Below are 12,422 nucleotides of genomic sequence, written 5' to 3' on the forward strand. Positions count from 1 at the left end.
CAGTAAACAACAAAACAGGACTAATAAAGTCATGTGGATAATTAATACATAGGAGAAAAGGCTCACTTCTAATATAGTACCCCCCCAAGATATATAGTATAAAGTTAAGAGAAAAAGAACTTCTATAGAACCACCACATTCAAAATAATAGCATTGTGAACAAAAAGAAATGATTCAATACTCAATGCTGGGGTCTTTCTTTAACCCCCCAAATAAAAATAAAACAAGTAATAGAGCCTTTCTCTTTCTAATTTAGCAGGACTCAAGTGGTTATTTTTACAAGGATTATTACAAAGATACATAGAGTTTTGAGTGGCATTTTATTGGGCAGTGGCTGGGCGGTGGGTGTATTATTGATTCTTGTAAGTCTCCAATATAGCAAGCCTCTGAAGTCATTCATGTGTCACTTAAAATCCTGACACTGGGGATGGAACCTTTGTATGTTCATGCAACCACCCCCTTGGGGAGATCTCTCGTTCTGCAATACATACCAAGGACAACACAAAATAAAGTGTTCCCCACGGTAATGAAATGTAAGAAGCCTGATGGGGATGAAGTGGGACTGGGGAACTCTGAAAAATGGTGAGTAGAGAATGGAGAAAACTTCACAGTAACTTCATGGGATGTGTTGTGTGGAAAAGACTAAGATGTTGTCTAAGAATGCAAAAATTCAGGATCCTGGCTCACCATCCAATACATGTGTCAACATTTATGACTGCCCCTAATTCTATATAAAACATCCCAAATCAAGTCTTAAATCTCCTGAGTAGAACAGGCTAGCTAAACAATTTTATAATTTGGAAACTGATTTTTTCCTAGGGTAACACATAGAACTACTAATAATTATACCTACTTTTTAATTTTTTTATTGTCAGGGTAATGTATAGAGAGGACACAGTTACATTCGACACACAGTAGGTGCATTATTTCTCACACATTGATACCTCTTCTCATGTGTTTCCCCATTTCTCTTCCCCCATCTACAATCATCTTGTTTACCCCACTTTCCTTTCCTATTTCAAATAAACAAATAAATGTACATACAATATAGCAGGTAACAAAGTCCGATACAGTAACAATAAGAGATTAACCAAAGGGCAACAAAGGAGAAGAGAAATAACAGTACATTAAGAACAATCACACAAGATAAAGCTCTTGTTTCCATATCCTAGAGATCCTTTCATTGTCTCAACCTATATGACCTTATGTCTATAAGCACGTGTATGCAAGTACACACATCTGTACTAAAGCAGGCTGCTTTTAGCCAACTAATCTCTAGAAGCTTTCCTACAAAAGGAAGATAAATTCTAGTGCAGAGGATATATACTCTCAGTGGTATAGTATTTCCTTAGTATGCAGGAGACTTTAACAACTCGGAAAAATAATCCAAAAGAATAAAAATCAATGTTAATAAATTCTTTAATGAAGAAAAAGTAAATTCTATGCATAACTAATCTTCCGGGACAGAAATCCAACTCTACATTTCTATCAGCATTTCATAGGAAAAGGAAACTCCAGCATCTACTGGGTACTTGAAACCAACTGCATGTCTTCCCACTACAATACTGGAAAGATTAAGGATCACTTCCCATCAACCAATCATCAGAAGTTGCAAAGGTCACAGCCAAGGTCTTTGGCAAGGCTAAGGGAGGGGAGATGCTTTCAAAAGCTTTCATTTGACAGAGCCAAGAAAGGTTTACTTATTTTTTTTTTAGGCCAAGTATTTGTGTTTTAGGCACTGGCTGTGAGATCTCAAAATAACTGCACTTTCTCTACGTGAACAAAAATTAAAATCCGGCTTCCCCTAACCCAGTGGCTCTCAAGCAGGAACAATTATGACTCCCTCCCTGGAGACATACAGCAGTGCCCGCCTACATTTTGTGTCACTTTTGGGGTATAAGGGGTGCTATTGGCATCTAGTGGCTAGAGGCCAGGGATGCAGCTAGACAACTTTGTGTCCAAGAGAGCCTTTCATCAACAGAGAATCATCTAGCCCACAGTCCAAGTGTCAGTTATGCTGAGTGAAAATGCCTAACTATTAGGGAACTGGAAGGATGGCACACTTTACTACAATATAAGAGAATCCCCAACTAATGTTACTGTTTTTCAAGAAGTGAGTATACGTTCACCATCACTAAGCAGAAAGTAAACATACAGAAGTTCTCTCTCTCTCTCTCTCTCTCTCTCTCTCTCTCTCTCTCTCTCTCTCTCTCTCTCACACACACACACACACACACACACACACACTTATTTTTAGTGTAGAAACTAGGGTTTAATAAAGGGTCTGCAATCTTGTTTTTGTTTTTGTTTTTTTTTTGCTGGTCCAAGGAGATAAAAGAATGTCATAGATTTGTGTTCAAACCACAGCCTTCAGATCTCAGCTTTCTGAATAGCTAGAATTGCAGGTGTAAGCTACCAGCGACCCACAGTAGAGCTGTTAAAGTTCTGCTGCAATTTCCATATCTCTTTGCCATCCTCTCAAGAACTTTTCATAGTAAACAAAGGAATATGTAAGACCTGAGAAGTTAAGGAAAGATTAGAAAGACAACAAAAGAGAAAAACAAATAAATTTGAAAAGCAAAGCAACTGGGCATGGTGGCACACACAAAAACTCTTAGCTATGTGGCAGATGGGAGAACAGGACAACACTGACCTGAGCAAAGTGCTTAAGTGATTTGTATCTTAACCAATAAAGGCTGGCTATGGTGATACATGAAGATTCTCTTAGCTATGTGAGAAGCATAAATAGAAGGCTTCTGTTACAAATCCAGCCTGAGCATAGACATGTTATTTGAAAAAATAACTAAAGTGAAAAGGACAGGGTGTAACTCAAGTAGTAGAGAGCCTGCCTAGCAAGTAAGCACAAGGCCCTAATTTCATCCCCCAGTTCTGCCAAGGGGGAAAAAAAAGAAATAAAGAAAAGCAAGATCCCATCCCTTCTCTGGACATAGACATGACACAACAGCCAAACAAAAGAGGTATCCAGCTGGAGCCAACCAACTTTTATTGCCCTAGACAAGAACATCATAAAATTTTCCAAAAGCTAAAATGTAAGATTTTTGTCCTCATGTATCATAATCCACAGTAAACAAACTCAACACATGGTACACAAAAGGTCTTCTTTCATTAAGCTGTTTCTATAGTGATAAGTACAATGATGCGATCTTAAGACTAAAGTGATTTCCATTGATTCGTTGAGCTACAAAAGCAATAGAAGCTTACATATAAGGTAGACATTAACAAGGGGACCTCTGAGGTCTTCCAGCCACAGCCATCTCAGAGAGCCCTTCATCCAGACAGTGCCAATAAGGTCAAGTCAGTAAGGTAACTGAGAAGCTACCTTTTGGCCTACAAGATACCATCCAATGATTAAGAGATATACTTATTAGACGGCATCATCTTGGAATCTCACTGCTATTGACAAGGTAGAAAATGTCATAGAATAAAACTAGCTACTGTTGTTGGAATTCCACCAGCAGACACTCAACTAGATGGTATCCAGGAGACTCCTTGTCACATCGGTAACAGAATGGCAGTGCTGTTTTCTTAGTCTGTATACACATGAGGTTCTTCAGGAAGTAAGCCCTATGGATCTTTATCTTTAATGCCCTAGGAGGTCAAAATCTTAAGACCATCATGGTAGCCATCAATTTCCTCTCTTGAAACATGTCCCATCAATTCCTGTCTACTGTTTGCTTTGTCAGAAAGCCTAAGTAAATGCAGTTATTTCCATGATAGGCTAACTTGAAACAAAATTGTCAACTCTGGATTCTGGGCCCATCAGCTCCTGTGGGTTGGCTGTGCAAACATGGCCAAATCCAAGAACCATACGAAGCACATCCAGTCCCGGAAATGGCATCAACAAACCCAGATCACAAAGAGATAAGTCTCTGAAGGAGATGGACCCCAAGTTCCCAAAGAACATGCATTTTGCTAAGAAGCATGACAAGAAGGGCTTTAAGAAGATGCAGGCCAACAATGCCAAGGCCAACAAGAGCTTGGTGAAACCCAAAGCAGTGAGCAACAAAATGCAAGCTCCTGAACAGGCCATGCACAAGCTCCAGGGACTTGCCTACAATGTCCATCCCAAGCCTGGGAAGCACATCTGTATCTAAATTGCCAGGGATCTCAGGTTCACCTGGCCAGAGCCCAGGCCCTGGCTAAAGCCAAAGCTAAGGCACAAGGCCAAGGTCCAGGCTCCAGCTGCCACTCCAGCTCAGGCAGCCCCTAAGGGTGGCCAGGCTGCAATCCCTAAAGGTACCCAGGGCCCTGTGAAGGCCCCACAATGAAGACCTCTGTCCACCAGTGTGAGGACAGAAGGACTTCTGTGGCTCCCTGGCCTGTATCATTTCTACCAGTAAACCTAAGGCAAGGTTGGGTTTCAAAAAGAGCTTCAACCCTACCTGTTTTCTTTCAATGGCCTTCCAAGGTTGTCCTAGAGGTGTGAGAGGTAGGGTTAGGACAAAGAGATGAGAGGCTGCTAGTCACATCCCATTCATCTCCTCTTTCAACACCTGCCATGGAATCCCCATAGAGACCAATTTTATCACTGCTTCTCCTTCCCCTTACATGGGGTCAGCAAATGTTGTCAGGTGATTCCCTAAACCCTACCAGGCTAGAGCTCTATCCTAATCTCTAGATTCCTGCTACATGTCCAACATTCAACAAACTTACCAAATTCAAACCCAAACTCTCTGCTTCCTTCCCAAGTCACCCACCATTGCCCATATCTAAACTAAAAGTAGCTCCTATCCTATCAAAGACACATGCTATACCTTAAACTCATCTCCTATTTGCCATGTCCAACCTGTAGAGAAATCTTGGCCTATATATGACCACACTGTCATATATCCTGCATCTAATTGTTTATCCCAATTTTTACGGTCACAAATAAGTAGGAAAACCAGTCATCTCAGGAATGGAGGTTTGGTCTTTCCATTTTCATACCTTGTTTCCCTTAAATCTGTTCTCTACACAGAACTAAGAATTCTATTAAAACTTAGAACACATCACTCTTCAACTCAAATACTTCCTCTTAGTTTTCCCCTCATCCCATCTCATCTCTCCCTTGTTCTTGCTAGCCTTTGTGGAGTCCTGGACGTTTCTTAAGCACACCACCTCCACATCAGAGCTCCAAGTTTTGAAGTGCTCACTATTCTTCCCATGTGGAGCTGTCTTCCCTCCTGTAATAACATTACCAACTTTCTCCTTCCTGGAGAGTACAAGATCCGAGAAAATAGTTTTTGGTCTGATTGATTCTGCCTACTATTTTAAGGACTAGAAAAGTGGTTAGAACAACAAAAAAAATGCTTCATAAATAGCTGAATGAGTGAAATTAAGTTCTCAGAGGCTTTCTGTTTTGCACTTGAAGATCATTTCTAGTGACTTTTAGAGTCTATGTACAAATAGCTATGAATGACTATTCATTGAAATGTAAATAGCATCCCCTCCCATAGTAACAGCTTTATATCCTTGCTTCCCGAACATTACATCATGCCTACCTGAATGAAAAAGACAAACATGGTGCTGAAGAGATGGTCAGTAGAGTGTCTGTTAGAAATGCATGCATAATGTATGGAAGAACTGAAATTGTCCACCATTGCGCATACGTTACATTAAGCCTATTCTAATCTCAGCCAAATGGAGATCCAAATTCAAAATTTTACTCAGGCACAGCTGTTTGACAAGTACAGCAGGAGCCTGTCAAGTCACTTGGCAGCACCATTCCTTTGGAACACAATGGTTTATTTTTTTTTTCTTTTGGCATCTCCTATTATTCACTGATGGCAATTAGCAAGCCAATCTTTGGAGGAAATATACAATTGGGTAACTAAAAAGGCCTTTTATGAAACTCACAGAAAATAAATCATTGGCACTACAAATGGTCAATGTGTACTCTCAAATTAGAGTTAAATTGCCCATTGATTCACCAAGATGTATTTTTCAGAGCCTGTCATCTAGGGAAATTCATTTTTTTTATGAAGTCCTGAATTCAAGTAAAGTGATGGTGACACTGTCGTTGATTTTGATTTAGTACCTCAATAGAGTCAGCAATTACTGTGATTTCTCCATTATTTCCTTAGATTATTCAGCTCCTCCCTTGACTGGTTCCATCTTAAAGGTCCCAGTGCCATGGGCACAAAACCACAGCCACAATCTAAACCTGGATTTCCAGAAAGATACAATGGAACAAGATCAGGCTGACCCAGACAGTCCAAGAAGCTGCCGTCCTCACCAGCAGTGGCTCCCTGCACTGGGACTTTCAGGAAAATGTTGGCTACAGAGGGGGAAACCCAGAAACAATATCAAAAGATTCAGTTCTTGCCTTAGGAACACCAGCCCTTCCCACTTCAATCAGTGATTCCATCTGGGACCTTTAGAAAGAAACAGTGCCTGTCTCATTGTCACACCTTTACAACAACTAGGATCCTTTCCCACCACCCTCACCAACAACTTCAACAAGTTTCGACAAGTGTGGTTCAATCATTTGAGATAGGCCAAAAGGTCAGGGCCCTGAAACTTTGTCAGCGTGATTATGTAAAGCCAGTGGAAAGTGCTCTATGCCTTTCAGAGTGCAGGTCGACATTCTACTCCACAAAAGCAGCTTTGTTTCTGTATATGTGACACCTCTTAATTATAATCAATGATTTTTTTATTGTCAACTCTGATAAGCTTGTTTACCTAGCTTCATTTTCCTACAACACTTTAAACATTTCAAAGGAGGGTAAATATCAGCAGAACTCTGTGATAGGCCTTGAACTGGGCCAGTGATATTGTACGGTGTTTACAATTTGTCATCCTTGGGGGTAATTTTGCAAGCTTAAACACACTAAAGGACATATTATAAAGAGCCAGGCAATTTTAATTTGTTTGAATATAAAAAAATGGATCTAATGTGTCCATAGAGGCACATTGTCATTTTTTCCTTGAGTGTGTGCCAGGTCAAGTCCAAAAGCAAGCATTCAGAGAACAGAAGAGTATTTATGAACACATTGTGTGTATCTAATAAGCTACTTTATGAACAGATGGGGAATATTCTTTTTCAAAGTCCTAGTAAAATAGCCCTTCACACCAGATTTCTGTGTGCAATGATAGACCTCCGGGTGATTCACTTAGTAACCTTGCCCTTGATAATGAGCAGCCTGCCCTTTCGGATGAGTGCCTGTGAGACATGAAGACAGGAAAATGTGCACCCCAAACATGTAATTTTTAAAGAAGGTGGAAAAAAGTGACTAATCCATTTGAGATAAGGAAAGTTTCCCCAGAAGTGGTGATTCTATGGCAATGGAATCCTTGGAGAGTTAATAAGAAAAAAATGATTAAGCTAAGAATGATTTAGTAAATTGAAAAATCAAGCCCTGGGAGCGAGCACTGATAAAGAAAAAGGAAATGGTCTTGAACAGAACCAGTGTGTTGAAAGCAGAGTTGCCACTCAAGAGAGAGCTCAAAGATCATGGTGGAAACAATTCTTCTCTTCAGAGAGAGGAGAAAAGCTTTCAAGTCAGAAGTAAAAGCAGGAGACAGTTCTAGTTCCCTGGGCAGACACCATGTTCTGTACTCCAATACACAAAAGGGTCCACACGGGCACATAGAAAGACTATATTACCCAGCCAACACGTAGTCAGTTGGTATCATATGACTGAGTTGTGAAATGTGCGGTTTGTAGATTGGGTCCTTCAAATTTTCTCAAAGCATTTTTTTTTCAACCAAGGCTCAGCTTGCCAAATTGTAGCTGTGTAAGAACTGAACAAGAAATAAATCTTTACCAAGCAATAATATAGCCCCAATAATTATTCTACCTTATCATTTGCCTTTACAGATACCATGTTATTATTTAAGAGTATCTCCCATTCTCTTTTCTTTTGAAACTAGAATAAACAAGTTTATTCTCACTACCGCTGGCTGCTTCCCAGGTGCTGGGACTATAGACATGAACCAATACTATATTAGCCCTTCATCTCATTCCTAAGCAGATTTAGGGACCTTCAAAGGAAATGGGTAAAAAAATCAACTGCTTTCACATCAGTAGAATGCAGATTGTTTAACATAGGTTACTTAAGGAAAAAACAATCGTTTTGGGAAGAGCTAATGGAAACAATATTTTCTCTTTCTGATACATTAAGTCAAATATTATTTTATTTTAAATATTTTTCCTAGAAAGTTACACATCAGACCTTCCAACTATAAACTAGCTTTACACATGTGTTGTGTGTGTGTGTGTTTTAAGTTTACCATTTCAAACATTGAGTCAGGTGTTGTGAGTACAACTCAGAAGTGAGTACTAAATGAACCTAGAGCATGTAGGGAAAGAGTAGAGTCTGAATCTCAAATCTAATAATATTACTTAGTTTTGTGAACTATCATGAGATTAAAGTAATCTAGTAGCTTAGAATTGATAGCACATCATTATCTTTCCTCCTGTTTCCCAGAAAGAATTTTGGGTTTTAGGGAGAGATTTAATACTTTCTTCCTAGTCAAAATATAGCTTCCCCTGAAGGGACCAAAATACTGAATCATTTTTTAATCATTCACCATGGCTTACACGAATTTCTCTTTCCCAGCATCATTGTGCAGAACTGGAAATGAAATAAGTGGAGACAAAAAATGAGAAGCAAGATGAAAGGCTCAAGCAGCTATGTGCAGAATCCAAGGGAAGCCCAGGTTCTCTCCATGAGATGAGAGACAAATTTCTAGTTTAAAACTTCTTATAAAGGCTTAACTACATATCCAAATCCATTTTCTCTTAGTTAATAAACTATCACTTATTCTTTTCTGGAGGAGTTTCCAACAGTAGAAATTGCAGCTAGGATGGAGAAAGAGAGTGGCAAAGGAGAAAAATACCACTATAGCAACAGTTCTCATTAAACACTCAACAGACCCAATACCCAGTATTTCAAAATGAAACCATTATTAAAAGAACACTGGAAGACATAAAAATTGTTCTGGAATTGAGCCTAATGAGCTGCCTTGTGAATTTGAAGAACAAGGATCCAGGACCAATCACATGCACAACATGGTAATGGCCTGAGTCCAGACAGAGGTTCTAGGCTAAACTTGGAGTCACACAGGACTAGATGAAGGCAGTATTGTCAGAACAGGGAGCTCTAATAACTAAAGGCACATCTTCCTGTTACCTAGCATTCTCTACTAAGGCAGGCACAGGGCCTTAAGGTATTAGATGGAGTCACTGAGAATAGGTGCCATTTTTGATTTGAGAATACACTTTATTTTCTTTCCTCCAAACATCCCAAGCACTTAATTCTCTACTTGATTAATTAGTCTGAGCAGAAAAAAAAATCCAATGTAATTTCCAGCAGTGGAGGAAAAAGTCTTGAAAAAGCTAACAAGTACAGCAAGGTAAGTGCCAATCCAAACCTTTGTTTAATAGTCCTTCAGTCTCTTACTGAGTAAAAAAGGAAATATTTAACTAATGGAAAGCTACTCTCACACACAGGGTAACAACGTATGTATAGAGTCTCCGTCCACATCATAATCATTCTACATAATAGATCAAATAGCTTTGGTCTCCTCAGGTCTTAGCTTTCGTCTTTCAAATCAGCAGAAAATGCTAGTTTCATTTATCTGTTTCCTTGAAAAGTCCCTTGGTATAAAAATGATGCTTTATATGATATGTGCCAATAGATAGATACCTTTCAACAAAAAAGTGTAAATTTGAAGAGGCACTGGAAATGGTAGGAGTCAAAGTTTTATTTATATGACTAAATCCACAGGGCTTGTTACCTCAGTAAAACTATGTCCTCAATATCCCTAAAATGTTGTGTTATTGCTAGATTTGCATTTAACGAGGTTTGCAATTCTTTCAAATTTTACTGTCATTGTCTTTATTTGATAGAAATCCTTCATGAGTCTTCCCAGCACCTTTCACGCTCCTACTAAATTCTACATACTACCATGACTCTTAAAATTCTACATACTACCATGATTCTTAGAAATTCATTTCTTCATCTGGGACCTAGAGTTGCCTTGATGAGATTGACCTCTTTTCTTTCTCTGGAAGAATTAATTACTTTTTCAAGATGTAATCCTCTCGTGTAAGAAGAAGCCTGCCCAGTCCTTCCGGCAGAGTTGTGTTGGGAGCTTCTCCCAATGTTCTCATGAAAATATATGGTACTTCTCTAGACAGCTGCCCTGAAAGACTGTGAACTTCTCCAAGTCATGTCCTGTTTACTTGTGTCTGACTTCAAGAACAAGATATGGCTCATGATTTGCCCTCAGTGACCAGATGGATAAATGAATGAGCATTGGATATTCATATCATTACATATGCTACTTGGGCAGGATAACTATACTCCCATTTTTCTCAGGACAATCTTGGTTTAGAAAAAAGTGTTCTTGTGCAACAGAACTCCATTTGCTAAAAAAAAAAAAGACCGGATTTGAATAATACAATCACCATATGCTTGGAGCATTAGATCAAATTACTCATTCATATTTTTCTTGCCTGCCAAGCTCCCAGGTATCTTATTTTCTAATATCTCAACAACATCCCAAGTTACTCATTTTTTTAGAACTTAAAAATTCTCTTTCTAACGAATTAGCTATTCTTTCCAGGCATCAAGAGCTCTTGCCACACAGAAGGCTGAGACTTGGAGGGTCTTGAGCAATTCAAAGCCAATTTGGGCAGAAAAGTTTAAAATTATATCTTCAATTAACCAGCAAAGTGCAAGACTGGAGGTATGGCTCAAGTGACAGGGTACCAGCATAAGAAAGAAAGCATTTCAAGACCCAGTAACAGCACCAAAACAAACAAACTAAAGCAAAACAAAAATACAACTATTCTACCAACTCAAGTCCATAACATAAATAGAATTAAATATTGTGCTACAAAATAAGAGTGTGTGGATTTCATTCCACATTGTTATCCAACTCCATAAGAATAATGACACCTCTTTAGAACTGTAAGACACGTGGCTACTCAGAATTTGAGCAATGTGCAACTAAGTCAGCCATGCTCAGGGTCTGAATGTACCACATACCCACTGCCCAGACTTACAATATCCAATTGTCTCACAGATGATCTAGAAGCCGTAAGTCAGTAATTACAGCAGAAACTAATAAATCCTGCTTGAGGGAAATACAAAACAAATAAACATCTCATTTCCAAGTCTTTCTACACAGAACTTGAAGTAAACATTTCTGAAAGATCAGAGAGAATCTGACTTGCCTCTCTCTTTCTCTCTGTCTTTCTATCTCTGACTGTCTCTCTCTCATTTTTAAGAAATAATAAATGTGTCTAGTCTTTCACCCTACACAAATTCTATCTAGACTCAAATTATGTCAACATGAACAGGCAATTAAGTATTACAAAGGTCACAAAAGAAATTTCTAATAAATTGCCAAATGAATTTTCCACAGCAGCACTTGTACTTTAAAAAAAATCTAAGAAAAACACATTTTCAAAACTATAATATATGAACAGACCTCAAAAGGTTTGACATGTACTGACTTTAATTCTTTATGAAAAGGTTTTCCTCATTCTAATTTTTAAATTGTTATTTTGGGGCATAAAACTAGAGATGAACCACAAAACAAACAAGAATGAAAAGGAACATTAACCATCATGTAGTTAATGATTTTGGTTAATGAGGAAAAAAGCCTCAAATATTTAACTACTTAGGGTTGTTCTCATTATCTATTATTTTCCATTAATCCTAGAATCACAGGGCAAAGAAACATAAACCACGATTAGCTTTGAAAAGTTTGCCCAAATCTGCTCTGAATTATTTTTCAAGACAAAAGTTCATAAAAGGTCAGTTCCCCAGGTAAACTGGATTAAATGCCTTCTAAAGGGAAATCAAATTAAACCACTACCAAATGGCAGGTTTCTAAACACTCATTGGGGATGTGAAATCCAATTTGACAGATGCCTTATGGACTGCGGTCAATTCCCTATCCGACAAGAATTTCTGTGGTTTTGTTTTTACCTATACTAGAGGCTTCCCAATTTGTGGTGAAATGACATATGTATATATAGAGAGAGATATATAGATATATAGATATATAGATGTATAGATACAGATATATATACACATATATGTTGAACTATGTATGCTACACTATGTTGAACATGTACATACATAGATAAGTATGTTTAAATGCCTCTCATATAAAAAAGCACTGGGAATAAAAGCTCTGGATTTGGTTTGAGTCTTAAATCATTGAGTCTGTGTCGAATATTTGACAGACTGTTGCCTTGTGGGTTGTGATTTGGATGCTACACTCTCTCTCTCTGATCTTTACCAGATGTTTCACTGTGGTGTTTCAGCATCAAGAGACTAGGAGGCTATTAATGTTAATTTTATTTATTTAATCGTATCAGGCAGATTTGATAAAATAAATAAATAAATGAAACAAAAGGGGAAAATTCAATAGTTAGGTAATTTACCAACTCCTCAGAAATA

General features: G+C 38.3%; 1 protein-coding gene and 1 pseudogene across 1 annotated transcript in view; one reads left to right on the forward strand and one right to left on the reverse strand.

Annotated features, from left to right (window-relative positions):
* Glis3 (GLIS family zinc finger 3) overlaps positions 1-12,422 on the reverse strand; it is a 427,346-nt gene that overhangs the window by 260,752 nt on the left and 154,172 nt on the right. The gene's annotated exons all lie outside the window — the stretch shown is intronic.
* On the forward strand, positions 3,809-4,289 carry LOC150065109 (large ribosomal subunit protein eL29 pseudogene; annotated as a pseudogene).

The sequence above is a fragment of the Megascapheus bottae genome, chromosome 3, assembly GCF_031878675.1.
Source record: "Megascapheus bottae isolate mThoBot1 chromosome 3, mThoBot2.hap1, whole genome shotgun sequence".
Lineage (NCBI taxonomy): Eukaryota > Metazoa > Chordata > Mammalia > Rodentia > Geomyidae > Megascapheus > Megascapheus bottae.